Genomic DNA, 15,758 nt, shown 5'->3' on the forward strand with positions numbered 1-15,758 from the left:
GATTTATCAACCCTTCAATGCTTCAGTTTCCGCACGAGCCTTCAGGCTTGCCGGAAACAGGAGTTAAGAAGCAGGGGTCTTAAGACCGCTACTCCTTAACTCGTCTGCCACCTCTGAGGCGGCGGACAGCAATCAGCCCCTGCTAGTGGCGACTGGCCGCAAATTTGCTGGGGGCAGCATTGCACAAGCATTTCACGAGAAATGCTTGTGCAATGATAAATACCGACAGCGTATGTGAATAAGTTTTGGTATGTTTTACCAAATGTCCTGAAATTTTCAGAATATGTTTGAATAGATAGATTATTGTATTGTGGGAAGTTTGAGTGGAAATCAGTTAACATCTAAGTTCTTTATTGTACAATAAGCCACATTGCACCAGCAGCTCTTGTGAACTGCTGGTGCAACGCCGCCCCCTGCAGATTCGCGGCCAATCGGCTGCCAGCAGGGGGGTGTCAATCAACCTGATCATACTCAATCGGGTTGAATGTCCTGAAATTTTCATAATATGTTTGAATAGATAGATTAATGTATTATTGGAAGTTTGGGAGAAATTGGTTAACATCTAAGTTCAATTTTGTACATTATGCCACATTAAGCTCCCCAAAAAACAAGCTTAATGTCACTCATTTGCCTTGTGGAATTCCAAAATCCATGAAACTTCTAGGATAGGCTTGGATAGTGGAAATCTTGGGTTGTGCAAAATTATGCAGCAATTGATTAACATCTGGCCACTTTTTTTAACTCATTAAGCTACATTAACCCCTTAATGACCACAGCACTTTTCCATTTTCTGTCCGTTTGGAACCAAGGCTATTTTTACATTTTTGCGGTGTTTGTGTTTAGCTGTAATTTCCCTCTTACTCATTTACTGTACCCACACATATTATATACCAATTTTCTCGCCATTAAATGGACATTCTAAAGATGCCATTATTTTCATTATATCTTATAATTTACTATACAAAACATCCATAAAATATGAGGAAAAAATGGAAAAAACACACTTTTTATAATTTTGACCCCCAAAATCTGTTACAAATCTACAACCACCAAAAAACATCTTTGCTAAATAGTTTCTAAATTTTATCCTGAGTTTAGAAATTCCCAATGTTTACATGTTCTTTGATTTTTTTGCAAGTTATAGGGCAATAAGTACAAGTAGTATTTCCAAACCACTTTTTTTTCAAAATTAGCGCTAGTTACATTGGAACACTGATATCTTTCAGGAATCCCTGAATATCACTTGACATGTAGATATTTTTTTTAGAAGACATCCAAAAGTATTGATCTAGGCCCATTTTGGTATATTTCATGCCACCATTTCACCGCCAAATGTGATCAAATAAAAATTAGGGTTGCACTGATACCGATACTAGTATCGGTATCGGTACCGATACCAAGTATTTGCATGAGTACTTGTACTCGTGCAAATGCACCGATACTAAAACTGATACCTCCACTTCCTACCCATATGCTATCTTGTGGCATTTTTTCAAACTGCATGTTCCCATTTCATTTTAAACTGGAGTGTAGACTAAACTAAATTTTTTTTACTACTGTTCTGCCAATACAAATTGCTGTTATTTGTATTATTGTAGGTGAGATCACTGTACCTCGTTTAGACAAACCCCTGAAGTACTGGGCAGCTAATAAACAGATTTCCAGCTCTGCCTAAAATGGCCCAAAAAAATCTTTCTGCCCCATGCAGTATGGTGGAAAGTGAAAGACTGTTCAACTTAGAGTCGAACCTCCATAAAAATGTCAGATTGATGTTATATAACAGCCCTACAACCCAATTGTATCACCCCTTTAATTGTAATATTTTATTGTAATATTTTTTATTTATAAACATGCTCAGTGAACTTTTTTATTATTTCAAAATGTCTTTTGAATTACAGTCCTTTATAATTATAAAGAACGAATCTTAAATAATTAGTCTGTATTGTGCTTGGTAAACTGTCACATGACATTAAAAATAAGTATCGGTAATTGGTATCGGCGAGTATTTGAAAACAAGTATCGGTACTTGTACTTGGTCATAAAAAAATGGTATCGGTGCAACCCTAATAAAAATAATTGTTCACTTTTTCACAAATGTTTTCACAAACTTTAGGTTTCTCACTGAAATTATTTACAAACAACTTGTGCAATTATGGCATAAATGATTGTAAATGCTTTTCTGGGATCCCCTTTGTTCAGAAATAGCAGACTTATATGACTTTGGCATTGATTTTTGGTAATTAGGAGGCCGCTAAATGCCACTGCGCACCACACGTGTATTATGCCCAGCAGTGAAGGGGTTAATTAGGGAGCATGTAGGGAGCTTCTAGGGTTAATTTTAGCTTTAGTGTAGTGTAGAAGACAACCACAAGTATTGATCTAGGCTGATCTTGGTATATTTCATGCCACTATTTCACCGCCAAATGCGATCAAATTAAAAAAAAGTTAAATTTTTCACAATTTTAGGTTTCTCACTGAAATCATTTACAAACAGTTTTTGCAATTATGGCACAAATGGTTGTAAATGCTTCTCTGGGATCCCCTTTGTTCAGAAATAGCAGACATATATGGCTTTGGCATTGCTTTTTAGTAATTAGAAGGTCGTTAAATGCCGCTGCGCATTACACATGTATTATGGCTAGCAGTGAAGTAGTTAATTAGGTAGCTTGTAGGGAGCTTGCAGGGTTAATTTTAGCTTTAGTGTAGAGATCAGCCTCCCACCTGACACATCACACCCCCTGATACCTCCCAAACAGCTCTCTTCCCTCCCCCACCCCACAATTGTCCCTGCCATCTAAAGTACTGGCAGAAAGTCTGCCAGTACTAAAATAAAAGTTATCTTTTTTTTTGGAACATATTTACATATGCTGCTGTGTAGGATCCCCCTTAGCCTCCAACCTCCCTGATCCCCCTCAAACAGCTCTCTAACCCTCCCCCTCTACCTTATTGGGAGCCATCTTGGGTACTGGCAGCTGTCTGCCAGTACCCAGTTTACTATAAAATTGTGTTTTTTTAAATAAAAAAAAAAACTTTTTTCTGTAGTGTAGCTTCCCCCCCAAAGACCAACCCCCTCCCAGATCTCTTAGATCCATTTACATTCCCATTTCCCACCCCCCTTTCTCCCACTTAATATATAAAAAATTTCTATAGTGTAGTGGTTAACATCCGCTCCCACCCCGTGCTTTGCCCGCCCGCACGTCCGTGCGCTCCCACGGCAACACCGCTCATGATCCCCCCCCCTCTAGCATCATGCACACCATTGATGGCCGCCCACCCGCCTCACACATCGGCTCCCACCCACCAACGATTAGGGCCATCGATGTCCAATGCAGAGAGGGCCACAGAATGGCTCTCTCTGCATCGGATGGGTAAGAAAGGTTATTGCAGGATGCCTCAATATCGAGGCATCACTGCAATAACCAGAAAGTTATTGGAAGCGATCAGGATTGCTTCCACCGCTTTCCAAGACCGACGACGTACGGGGTACGTCCTCAATCATTAAGTGTATTTTTTTAGAGGATGTACCCCATACGTCGTCGGTCGTTAAGGTGTTAAGCCATTTTCACATTAAATGTTTTAGGATGTCCCCCTTTAATGTCTAAACCGTTGGCAACAAAAGTGAGTACACCCCTAAGTGGAAATGTCTAAATTGGGCCAAATTAGCTATTTTCCCTCCCCAGAGTCATGTGACTTGTTAGTGTTACAAGGTCTCAGGTGTGAATGGAGAGCAGGTGTGGTAAATTTGGTGTTATCGCTCTCACACTCTCTCATACTGGTCACTGGAAGTTCAACATGGCACCTTATGGCAAAGAACTCTCTTAGGATCTGAAAAAAAGAATTGTTGCTCTACATAAAGATGGCCTAGGCTATTAGAAGATTGCCAAGACCCTGAAACTGAGCTGCAGTACGATGGACAAGACCATACAGGGGTTTCACAGGACAGGTTCCACTCAGAACAGGTCTTGCCATGGTCGACCAAAGAAGTTGAGTGCACGTGCTCAGCATCATATTCAGAGGTTGTCTTTGGGAAATATACATATGAGTGCTGCCAGCATTGCTGCAGAGGTTGAAGGGGTGGGGGGTCAGACTGTCAGTGCTCAGACCATACGCCGTACACTGCATCAAATTGGTCAGCATGGCTGTCGTCCCAGAAGGAAGCCTCTTCTAAAGATGATGCACAAGAAAGCCCGTAAACAGTTTTCTGAAGACAAGCAGACTAAGAACATGGATTACTGGAACCATGTCCTGTGGTCTGATGAGACCAAGATAAACTTATTTAGTTCAGATGGTGTCATGCGTGTGTGGGGGCAACCAGGTGAGTAGTACAAAGACAAGTGTGTCTTGCCTACAGTCAAGCATGGTGGTGAAAGTGACATGGTCTGGGCCTGCATGAGTGCTGCCAGCACTGGGGAGCTACAGTTTATTGAGGGAACCATGAATGCCAACATGTACTGTGACATACTGAAGCAGAGCATGATCCCCTCTGTTTGGAGACTGGGCTGCAGGGCAGTATTCCAACATGATAACAATCCCAAACACACCTCCAAGACGACCACTGCCATGTCTCCAGACCTAAACCATATTGAGCAACTGTGGGGCATCCTCAAATAGAAGGTGGGGGAGCGCAAGGTCTCTAACATCCACCAGCTCTGTTATGTCATCATGGAGGAGTGGAAGAGGACTCCAGTGGCAACCTGTAAAGCTCTGGTGGACTCCATGCCCAAGAGGGACAAGGCAGTGCTGCAAAATAAGGGTGGCTAAACTAAATATTGACACTTTGTTCCCAATTTGGACATTTCCACTTAGGGGTGTACTCACATTTGTTGCCAACGGTTTAGACATTAATGGCTGTGTGTTGAGTTAATTTGAGGGGACAGCAAATTTACACTGTTATACAGGATGTACACTCACTAAGTTACATAGTAGCAAAGTGTCATTTCTTTAGTGTAGTCACATTAAAAGATATAATAAAATATTTACAAAAATGTGAGGGGTGTACTGTATGTATGTATTCATGTATGTATATATATATATATATATATATATATATATATATATATATATATATATATATATATATATATACAAGAATGTTCAGTCCGAGATCTGTAAGACAATAAGTCCAGACTAAATAGTCTTATAAATGCCCCAAGATGCTATTGCCCATAGATCCCTTCTGCAATGGAAGAACTTTAAATACGTGCATTGAATACACAGTCCCATTCATGCAGACAGTTCAGAGGTAAACCAGGGAATTCCCCAACAATGAGATTATATCGGTACGGGTCTTATAAGGTGAATCAATGTCAGCGTGAAAACCAATATACGGCTGTGCCCACTTACCTCTCTCACAGTCCTTAGTCAAACTGGACAAACACCTCTGCAGCTCTGCAACTCCTAATGCTGTATGCAAAAGTATCCTTTGTTCAGCGTTGGTTCCTTACGCCTAGAAAGCTGTGTGTGTGTGTATGTACACCACGTGATCCAGCCCGTCCAATTGGACATCCAGAAATGAAAAGTTGATCCAATGAGCTGTGAGCCTCTTGCAAACGTAAGCCCGGGATGTAGTTGTCAGCGCTATCGAGGGGCAACTGGAGCAAAAAAATTAGCAAAACGCCTCTGCTATCCTGGTAGAATAGAAACGAAGTACAAAAGAGTTCTGCAGAGGTACAATTTGCAGTTTAAAACTTCAATATTTAATTGTATCCAAAAACGTTGTAAAACTTCATTTGGAGGTATCATGTCAAGCTATTAAACAAATCAAGCATGATAAAATGCTAACATGTTTCGGTGCAAGGCCATAAACATAGCTACTGGGTACACCTGTTACATGACCTATGTACCCTACACCTTTTTCTCATTGGTTAAAAACAACTCATGCTATTCTCTGCCAAATGCCCTATTTAAAGATATAATTAACATGTATTCATGTCGTTCATGCCTGTAATAACTACAAATAAAAATGTATTTATTTGAATTAAGGAAGTATTGCTCATTCCTAGATAACATAATTACTCAGCAAATAAAATGATTTATATAATCTGCTGAAAGATGCATTAAAAACTCTTAGGTATATACAAAAAAAATATTATAGTATATTTGTGTATTAAAAGTATGTTTAAAAGTCTAAGGCCTAGATTTAGAGTTGGGCGGTAGCCGTCAAAACCAGCGTTAGAGGGTCCTAACGCTGGTTTTTACTGCCCGCTGGTATTTGGAGTCAGTCAGGAAAGGGTCTAACGCTCACTTTGCAGCCGCGACTTTTCCATACCGCAGATCCCCCTACGCCATTTGTGTATCCTATCTTTTCAATGGGATCTTTCTAACGCCAGTATTTAGAGTCGTGGCTGAAGTGAGCATTAGAAATCTAACGACAAAACTCCAGCCGCAGAAAAAAGTCAGTAGTTAAGAGCTTTCTGGGCTAACGCCGGTTTATAAAACTCTTAACTACTGTGCTCTAAAGTACACTAACACCCATAAACTACCTATGTACCCCTAAACCGAGGTCCCCCCACATCGCCGCCACTCTATTAAAATTTTTTAACCCCTAATCTGCCGCTCGGTACACCGCCACCAGCTACGTTATCCCTATGTACCCCTAATCTGCTGCCCCTAACATCGCCGACCACTATGTTATATTTATTAACCCCTAATCTGCTGCCCCCGCTATCGCTGACACCTGCATATTATTATTAACCCCTAATCTTCCGCTCCGTACACCGCGATGCAACCTACATTATCCCTATGTACCCCTAATCTGCTGCCCCTAACACCGCCGACCCCCATATTATATTTATTAACCCCTAATCTGCCACCCCCAACGTCGCCTCCACCTACCTACAATTATTAACCCCTAATCTGCTGACCGGATATCACCGCTACTCTAATAAATGTATTAACCCCTAAAGCTAAGTCTAACCCTAACCCTAACACCCCCCTAAGTTAAATATAATTTAAATCTAACTAAATAAATTAACTCTTATTAAATAAATTATTCCTATTTAAAGCTAAATACTTACCTGTAAAATAAACCCTAATATAGCTACAATATAAATTATAATTATATTGTAGCTATTTTAGGATTAATATTTATTTTACAGGCAACTTTGTAATTATATTAACCAGGTACAATAGCTATTAAATAGTTATTAACTATTTAATAGTTACCTAGTTAAAATAATTACAAAATTACCTGTAAAATAAATCCTAACCTAAGTTACAATTAAACCTAACACTACACTATCAATAAATTAATTAAATACAATACCTACAATTATCTACAATTAAACCTAACACTACACTATCAATAAATTAATTAAATAAAATACCTACAATTAAATACAATTAAACCTAACACTACACTATCAATAAATTAATTACATAAAATACCTACAAATAAATACAATTAAATAAACTAACTAAAGTACAAAAAATAAAAAAGAACTAAGTTACAAAAAATAAAAAAAAATATTTACAAACATTAGAAAAATATTTAAACAATTTTAAACTAATTACACCTACTCTAAGCCCCCTAATAAAATAACAAAGCCCCCCAAAATAAAAAAATGCCCTACCCTATTCTAAATTAAAAAAGTTCAAAACTCTTTTACCTTACCAGCCCTGAAAAGGGCCCTTTGCGGGGCATGCCCCAAATAATTCAGCTCTTTTGCCTGTAAAAAAAAACATACAATACCCCCCCCAACATTACAACCCACCACCCACATACCCCTAATCTAACCCAAACCCCCCTTAAATAAACCTAACACTAAGCCCCTGAAGATCTAAGCCCCTGAAGATTAGGGGTTAATAAATATAATATAGGGGTCGGCGGTGTTAGGCGCAGCAGATTTGGGGTACATAACTATAATGTATGTTGCGGCGGTGTACGGAGCGGCAGATTAAGGGTTAATAATAATATGCAGGTGTCAGCGATAGCGGGGGCGGCAGATTAGGGGTTAATAAATATAACATAGTGGTCGGCGATGTTAGGGGCAGCAGATTAGGGGTACATAGGGATAACGTAGCTGGCGGCAGTGTACGGAGCAGCAGATTAGGGGTTAATAATATTATGCAGGGGTCAGCGATAGCGGGGGCGGCAGATTAGGGGTTAATAAGTGTAAGGTTAGGGGTGTTTAGACTCGGGGTACATGTTAGAGTGTTAGGTGCAGACTTAGGAAGTGTTTCCCCATAGGAAACAATGTGGCTGCGTTAGGAGCTGAACGCTGCTTTTTTGCAGGTGTTAGGTTTTTTTTCAGCTCAAACAGCTCCATTGTTTCCTATGGGGGAATCGTGCACGAGCACGTTTTTGAAGCTGGCCGCGTCCGTAAGCACCGCTGGTATCGAGAGTTGCAGTGGCGGTAAATATGCTCTACGCAGCCCTTCTGTGAACTCTAAATACCAGCGGTATTTAAAAGGTGCGGGAGAAAAAAAGCACGCGTAGCTAACGCACCCCTTTGGCCGCAGAACTCTAAATCTAGCCGTAAGAGTTGTGAATCTACTTAATTTTTACTGCATTGCTTAGTCCTACTATTTGTTGAATTGTTGTATTTTACATGCTTGAGAAGAACATTACCATTTAACTACCTAAACATATGATTATCGGGCTAACTAAAATGTATTCATGCCTATTATAACCAAACATCTTAAGGTCTAACTTAAAGCAACTGTTACACACTATTATTGTTTACAATATTTCATAAGCTACCATATCTCTCTATGAATATGATATGTATCACATTTATGCTATCTCTGCCTATGACTAACTTCATAATACAGTTATTACTCTTTGCTATATTCTATAACAGATATCTTTTTTGGCAGAGATCTATATATAACTATGAAGGCTTCTGTTATAACCTAAGTAAAAGTATGTCATAAAATAAATTTAAAGGCATAGATATACTCATAATATACCTGGCTTTAATAATGTAGCCTTAGTCTCACTATTTTAGGTACTGTCACACTTTGGGTATTTTTCCCTTTCCTAACAAGTCTTAGACCATTTTATGTGGGGTTGTAGTCTGTTATAAATTTGGCTATATTTTCTTGATCATATGACCCCAATGTGGACAAAGTTAGACAGCTTAATAAAGGATATATTTCCTGTGCTAATACTATTATTGTATAATACATATCTTAGACTATGTAAGTTCTCTTAGTCAATTCTCCTATTTATCTCTTGCCAAATAATATTTTTTCATAGAGTCTGTGCAGTAGTCTGTTATGACATAAGTAAACGTATGTCATAAAAGAATTTTTAGGGCATAGATATACCTATAATATACCTTAGGTTACGTAATATAACTTTAGTCCCATTAGTTTAGGACTGCTATTGCCTGCTATATACATATTTGGTTTATCCCTTGGCCATGTTCTTATGATTTGAAGTGTACAGAAGCTAAGTAATGCAGGCAGACTTTCCCTAGTTGTTATTGGGTTTTGGGCCTCATTCTCTATCCAGAAGTCATTAATATTAAATTGTGCCCTAAGTCTCCCTCCAATATGATAGTATATAACCCCCCCTAAGCAATATAAATTTATCTATTCTATATAATTTCTTTCTTAAACTGTTTTTGGCTATCTGTCCATAGATTTCAGGTTATCCAATATTATTCAGATCATATCTGTTTGTTGTCCTATATCTCACTCTCTGATGGCACTCTAGAATGTCTAACCACCATCCATGTGTATATAAAGCTCCGTCCCTCCATTTTCCCCCCACTTCACAAGCTGCGCTTGCCCGCTGAAATCCCCCCATACATTATATATACTTATAAAGCCTATAAGTGACTACCCATCTGACTATCATTTATTTTTCAATTGTCTTGCCCATATGGCCTTGAAATGGCCTTCCAATTAGTCAGTTCCTTATACTATATTATTATAAAGATGTTTACCTGCTAAATACTATATAACATTTTACTATAATACTATACTTGGGCGGCCAGAAATGTGGCCACCAACTTATAATTTATCCTAGTATGTACCTTTAAGTTGCTAATTTATAACCATGTTTTAAGAGGTGCTTACACGCTGATTGTTATTGGCTATTTCGAAGCCCATACGAGGATACCAATTTGGTTAGCATATGCTTCTTCAGTGATCTAATGGCCCATAAGTGGTCATCCAACTAACCAATCAACTAAGCTATTATATTCAGAAAATAGAGGTTTGAGAAGCCTATTTGTTGTCATACATTGTTATGTCTCTTTTTTATTTGTGACTCTTCTTATTTATGTTTGTTTCATATATGACAATGTTTATTGCATAATGGTATACCTACCTTTGTCGTTATAAGGCTGTCATCGTATGTTATTCTTTATTGCAAAACCTCAATAAAAAAATTATTTAAAAAAAAAAAAAGTATGTTTAGATGGAACACTAGGTTAAAACTCATATGATATTTATAAGCATGACAGTGAACTCTTAAACTAAAGCCAGGATTAGCGTCTTATACTAACTCATATCACGAAAGACACCACTCTCATTTCCAATAATTAATCAGATCAAATTCCAAATTCATTCCTGAGGGATCTCTTGTGCCCAGCTTGAAGATCCAATACATTTCCCTCTTGCCCAGCAGCTTGTCCCTATCCCCTCCTCTCAGGGGGGTTATAACTTATTCAATAGCTTGCCATAGAAAGGTGGTCAGTGCCTTATGGTGCTGTCCTGCAAAATGCTGGACAAGAGGAGTAGTAGCCTCTCCTGAACTGATGGTCGACAGATGGTTCCTAATGCGTGTATTCACGTCATTAGAGGTTAACCCTTCATACTGAACTAAACATTATATACATGTTATTACATATATAATATAAGGAGTCATACAGTTTAGATTTGACTCAATGCGGAAAACCTCCCCTGTACTCATTGACTGAAAAGTTTCTGAGACCATGGCATATTCACAGGGCCTACATCTTCTCTTACCACATCTGTACATGCCTTTATGCTGAAGCCATGAGCTTTGTGACCTGTTATCAATTTTAGGCAAACAGGAGGGTCTAAGACATTCCCCAAAGTTCTACATTTTCTATAGGAGCATCTCAGACCCCTATCAACACTGCTTGTCAGACCATTGTCTGCAACCAAAAGTCTAAAATGCTTCTTGACAATCTTACAGATATCCTTGTACTGGGCACTATAGTCTGTAACAAAATAAGTCCCCTCACTTTTCTTTTTTGGATATTCAGTGTCAATTTTATTGTCAAGAAGTATCCTTCTATCTAGACTAGCTACCTGTTTTTGAGCTTTGTCTAAGGTTATATCTGAGTAACCCCTTTCTTTAAGGCTTCTTCTAAAGTCCTTACTCTGCCTGTCAAAAGCCCCATCCTCAGTGCAATTTCTTTTTAGTCTTATGAACTGCCATTTGGCCAGCGAAAATGGCACATGTGGAGGATGGCAGCTTTTGGCCTGCAGAAGTGTGTTTCGTGTAATTGGCTTACGATGGGTATCGCTCGTAATATACCCATTCTTGTTACCCGTCAAAGCCAAATCCAGGAAACAAATTTTATTTACATGGTGCTCAAACGTGAACTTTAGACCCATATCATTGTTGTTATTTTCATTCATAAACGACCTCAGCTCTTCCTCAGTACCCTGCCATAAAAGCAACAGGTCATCTATGTATCTCCTGTAAAACACAATACTATCTTTATATCTATTCTCATCTCCAAAGATGTGGGACAGCTCCCACCATCCCACTGTATATTTGAAAATAAAAATAAATATTTTTTTCAATGTGAAGAACAGGAATTTCAAGAGTATTTATATTAAAAATAAATAAAAATTGATTAAAATTGATTAAAATTGATATTGCATATATGAAAGGGGACATTATTTAACATTATTTATAAATAATCCCAAATATATATATAAATACATACACACATACAAATATTTAGACTATATATAGATATATACAGTATATAGATAAATACACACACTATTTTTATTCAGATTATACAGAAGTTTTTTTTAGATACAGACACTGATCTTTAACAATCTACAGAAAACTGACAAACTATTTTATTTATTTAGACGTTGTGTTGACAGAGTACCTAATTAGTACATCCATTTGCTCTCATGCTGGATTAGCAATCTATCTAGATTCCCTCCTCTTTGTTTTTCTGCAATATGTTCTATATCAGTTGCCTGCAAAAATTCATAGTTTTAATTATGTTTCTCCAAAAAATGTCTTGCTATAGGACTATCCACATCTTGTAACTGTGGTTTTTGTTCAATAATTTTTATGTAAGCCACCGTGTTTTGTAAAATCCACATAGTATAATCATTCTTGCAATAAGATTTAGCTTTAGTGCAACCTGTGTCACACTTTGGCCATGAATTTCATATCATATGCTTTCTTTTACTTTAAGCCGGTGCACTAAAACGATGTTGGCAATGCTAAACTTTCTCTGGTAAATTTGTTTTACCATCGACATGTAATATCAATTTGCTTGCTAATTTTTAGCGTTCCAGCAATATTGACATAGTGTTACGTTCTATCATTTGCGCTCTACTTGTAATCTGGGCTAGTTTCCTTACATATGCAAATAAGCTACGAATAACTGCTATATTTATTCAAGTTCTCTAGCCCATCCAAAGAAATAGAGAAAATTATAACAGCGACAGCATGCAACATAACTAATGAATGTACCTTGTCTTTTTCTAATGTTCACAAAGTTTAATTAAACATTTTATGAGGGATATAGGTTTGTGTTATCTGTTCCTTTTTATAAATTAAAACTCAGACTAATGACAAAAGAACAAGCTACACGCATGATGCCTTAGTCCATGAATGCATTTATAACAAAAGCTTTAGAAGAGACTGTTTATCTTGATTATAAATTAAATAGATTCTTGGCTTGCATAAAACAAGAGCATCACTAATAATGTAGTCTATTACAGATAATTCATCTTTCTGAAAATACCTAAACCAGGTCTTTAAAATGTTTTATCTAAACATACAACCAGGTATTCAATAGGCATGGATATCATTTAATGGGGGATCTATGTATGATGCACTTAGACCTGGAAACCATTACCTATTCAGAGCAGACAAGATGAAGTAGAAAATAATCTAGCAAAAATGTCATAAAAAATAAAAATTAACACTAAATCTGCAGAGTTAGTGTTAAAATTATTTTACAGAATAACCAGTTGAAGTGTCAGCAACGTTTGTATAAATTTAATATGATGTTAATAGTACAAGTTGCAAACAACTTGGCACATTATTTCTTAATAGATCAGCATACTTGTCTTATTATCCAGTACACAAAGCCCATTTAACTTAAGTGGACCTCTCACTAATGTCTACATTATTTTGTCCTTGTCTTTCATGCAAATTATACTTTGTACCTTTGGAAAACTCTCATTGACCAATGTCCAAAATTAAATGTTATCTATCCTGGTGTTTATGCCCTCACTAGGTAATCATTGTCTTTCCTGTCTCAAATGAAGTGTTTCCTGTGGACCTGCTCCACCAATGAGACTGGTTGTATACAGTGTTGTGATGAACTCCAAACAGAAGAGCACTTAAGTAAAACATTAAAAGCATGCATTTTTTTTTTTTAAACTATAAAAAATATATGAATTGTACGAAGTGGTAAAAAAAACAGTGTGGCTGGAAATCGGCACACCTCACAAACAACTGTTTGTGACCTGATAATTTTCAGTGATGCTGTTTTTCAATAAAATCAATAAAAATGCCCTCTATGTAAAATTTAAATACTTTTGACTAGATTACGAGTTTTGCGTATCCTCTTTTATCAATGGGACGTGCATAGCGCCGGTAGTACAAATCTGCCAAAAAGTGAGCGGTCAAGACTGCTCCTGTCAAGACTGGTACTGCATATTAAAGTCAGTAGTTAAGAGTTTTACACTACAACGCCGTAGCATAAAACTCTTAACTAATGTGCTAAAAGTACACTAACACCCATAATCTACCTATTAACCCCTAAACCGAGGCCCTCCCACATCACAAACACAAAAAGAAAAATTTGAACCCCTAATCTGCTGAACCGGACATCGCCGCCACTATAATAAATATACTAACCCCTAAACCGCCGCACTCCTGCATCGAAAACATTAGTTAAATATTATTAACCCCTAATCTGCCATCCCTAACATCGCCGCCACCTACCTACATTTATTAACCCCTAAATCTAAGTCTAACCCTAACACCCCCTAACTTAAATATAATTAAAAGAAATTTAACTAAAAATTCCTATCATTAACTAAAGTATTCCTATTTAAAACTAAATACTTACCTGTAAAATAAACCCTAAAATAGTTACAATATAACTAACTAATAGTTACATTGTAGCTAGCTTAGGATTTATTTTTATTTTACAGGCAAGTTTGAATTTATTTTAACTAGGTAGAATAGTTATTAAATAGTTATTAACTATTTAATAACTACCTAGCTAAAATAAATACAAAAGTAACTGTAAAATAAAACTTTACCTAAGTTACAATTACACCTAACACTACACTATAATTCAATAAATTAACTAAATTAAATACAATTAAATAAATTATATACAATTACCTAAATTAAATTAAATTAGCTAAAGTACAAAAACAACCAAAAACTAAATTACAGAAAATAATAAACAAATTACAGAAATTTAAACTAATTACACCTAATCTAATAGCCCTATTAAAATAAAAAAAGCCCCCCAATAGCCCTTAAAAGGGCCTTTTGCGGGGCATTGGATGAAGTTCAATCCTATTGGCTGATGCTATCAGCCAATAGGATTGAGCTCCCATTCTATTGGATGATTGGAACAGCCACTAGGATTTTTCTACCTTAATTCCGATTGGCTAATAGAATTCTATCAGCTAATCGAAATCTAAAGGACGCCATCTTGGATGACGTCACTTAAAGGTACCTTCATTCTGTGTTAGTCGTCGGATGAAGTGGATGCTCCTCGTCGGATGTCTTGAAGATGGACCCGCTCCGCGCCAGATGGATGAAGATAGAAGATGCCGTCTGGATGAAGACTTCTGCCTGTCTGGAGGACCACTTCTGCCCGGCTTGGATGAAGACTTCTGCCCATCTGGAGGACCACTTCGCCCGGCTTGGATGAAGACGTCTCCCGGTAAGTCGATCTTCAGGGGGTTAGTGTTAGGTTTTTTTAAGGGTGTATTGGGTGGGTTTTATTTTTAGGTTAGGGACTTTGGGCGGCAAAAGAGCTAACTGCCCTTTTAAGGGCAATGCCCATCCAAATGCCCTTTTCAGGGCAATGTGGAGCTTAGGTTTTTTTAGATAGGTTTTTATTTGGGGGGTTGGTTGTGTGGGTGGTGGGTTTTACTGCTGGGGGTTGTTTGTATTTTTTTTTTAAAGGTAAAAGAGCTGATTACTTTGGGGCAATGCCCCGCAAAATGCACTTTTAAGGGCTATTGGTAGTTTAGTTTAGGCTAGGGTTATTAGATTAGGTGTAATTAGTTTAAATATCTGTAATTTGTTTATTATTTTCTGTAATTTAGTGTTTTGTTTTTTTTGTACTTTAGCTAATTTAATTTAATTTAGGTAATTGTATTTAATTTAGTTAATTTATTTAATTATAGTGTAGTGTTAGTGTAACTTAGGTTAGGTTTTATTTTACAGGTAAATTTGTCTTTATTTTAACTAGGTAGTTATTAAATAGTTAATAACTATTTAATAACTATTCTACCTAGTTAAAATAAATACAAACTTGCCTTTAAAATAAAAATAAACCCTAAGCTAGATACAATATAACTATTAGTTATATTGTAGCTAG

This window comes from Bombina bombina, chromosome 2, assembly GCF_027579735.1.
Source record: "Bombina bombina isolate aBomBom1 chromosome 2, aBomBom1.pri, whole genome shotgun sequence".
In the NCBI taxonomy this organism is placed as follows: domain Eukaryota; kingdom Metazoa; phylum Chordata; class Amphibia; order Anura; family Bombinatoridae; genus Bombina; species Bombina bombina.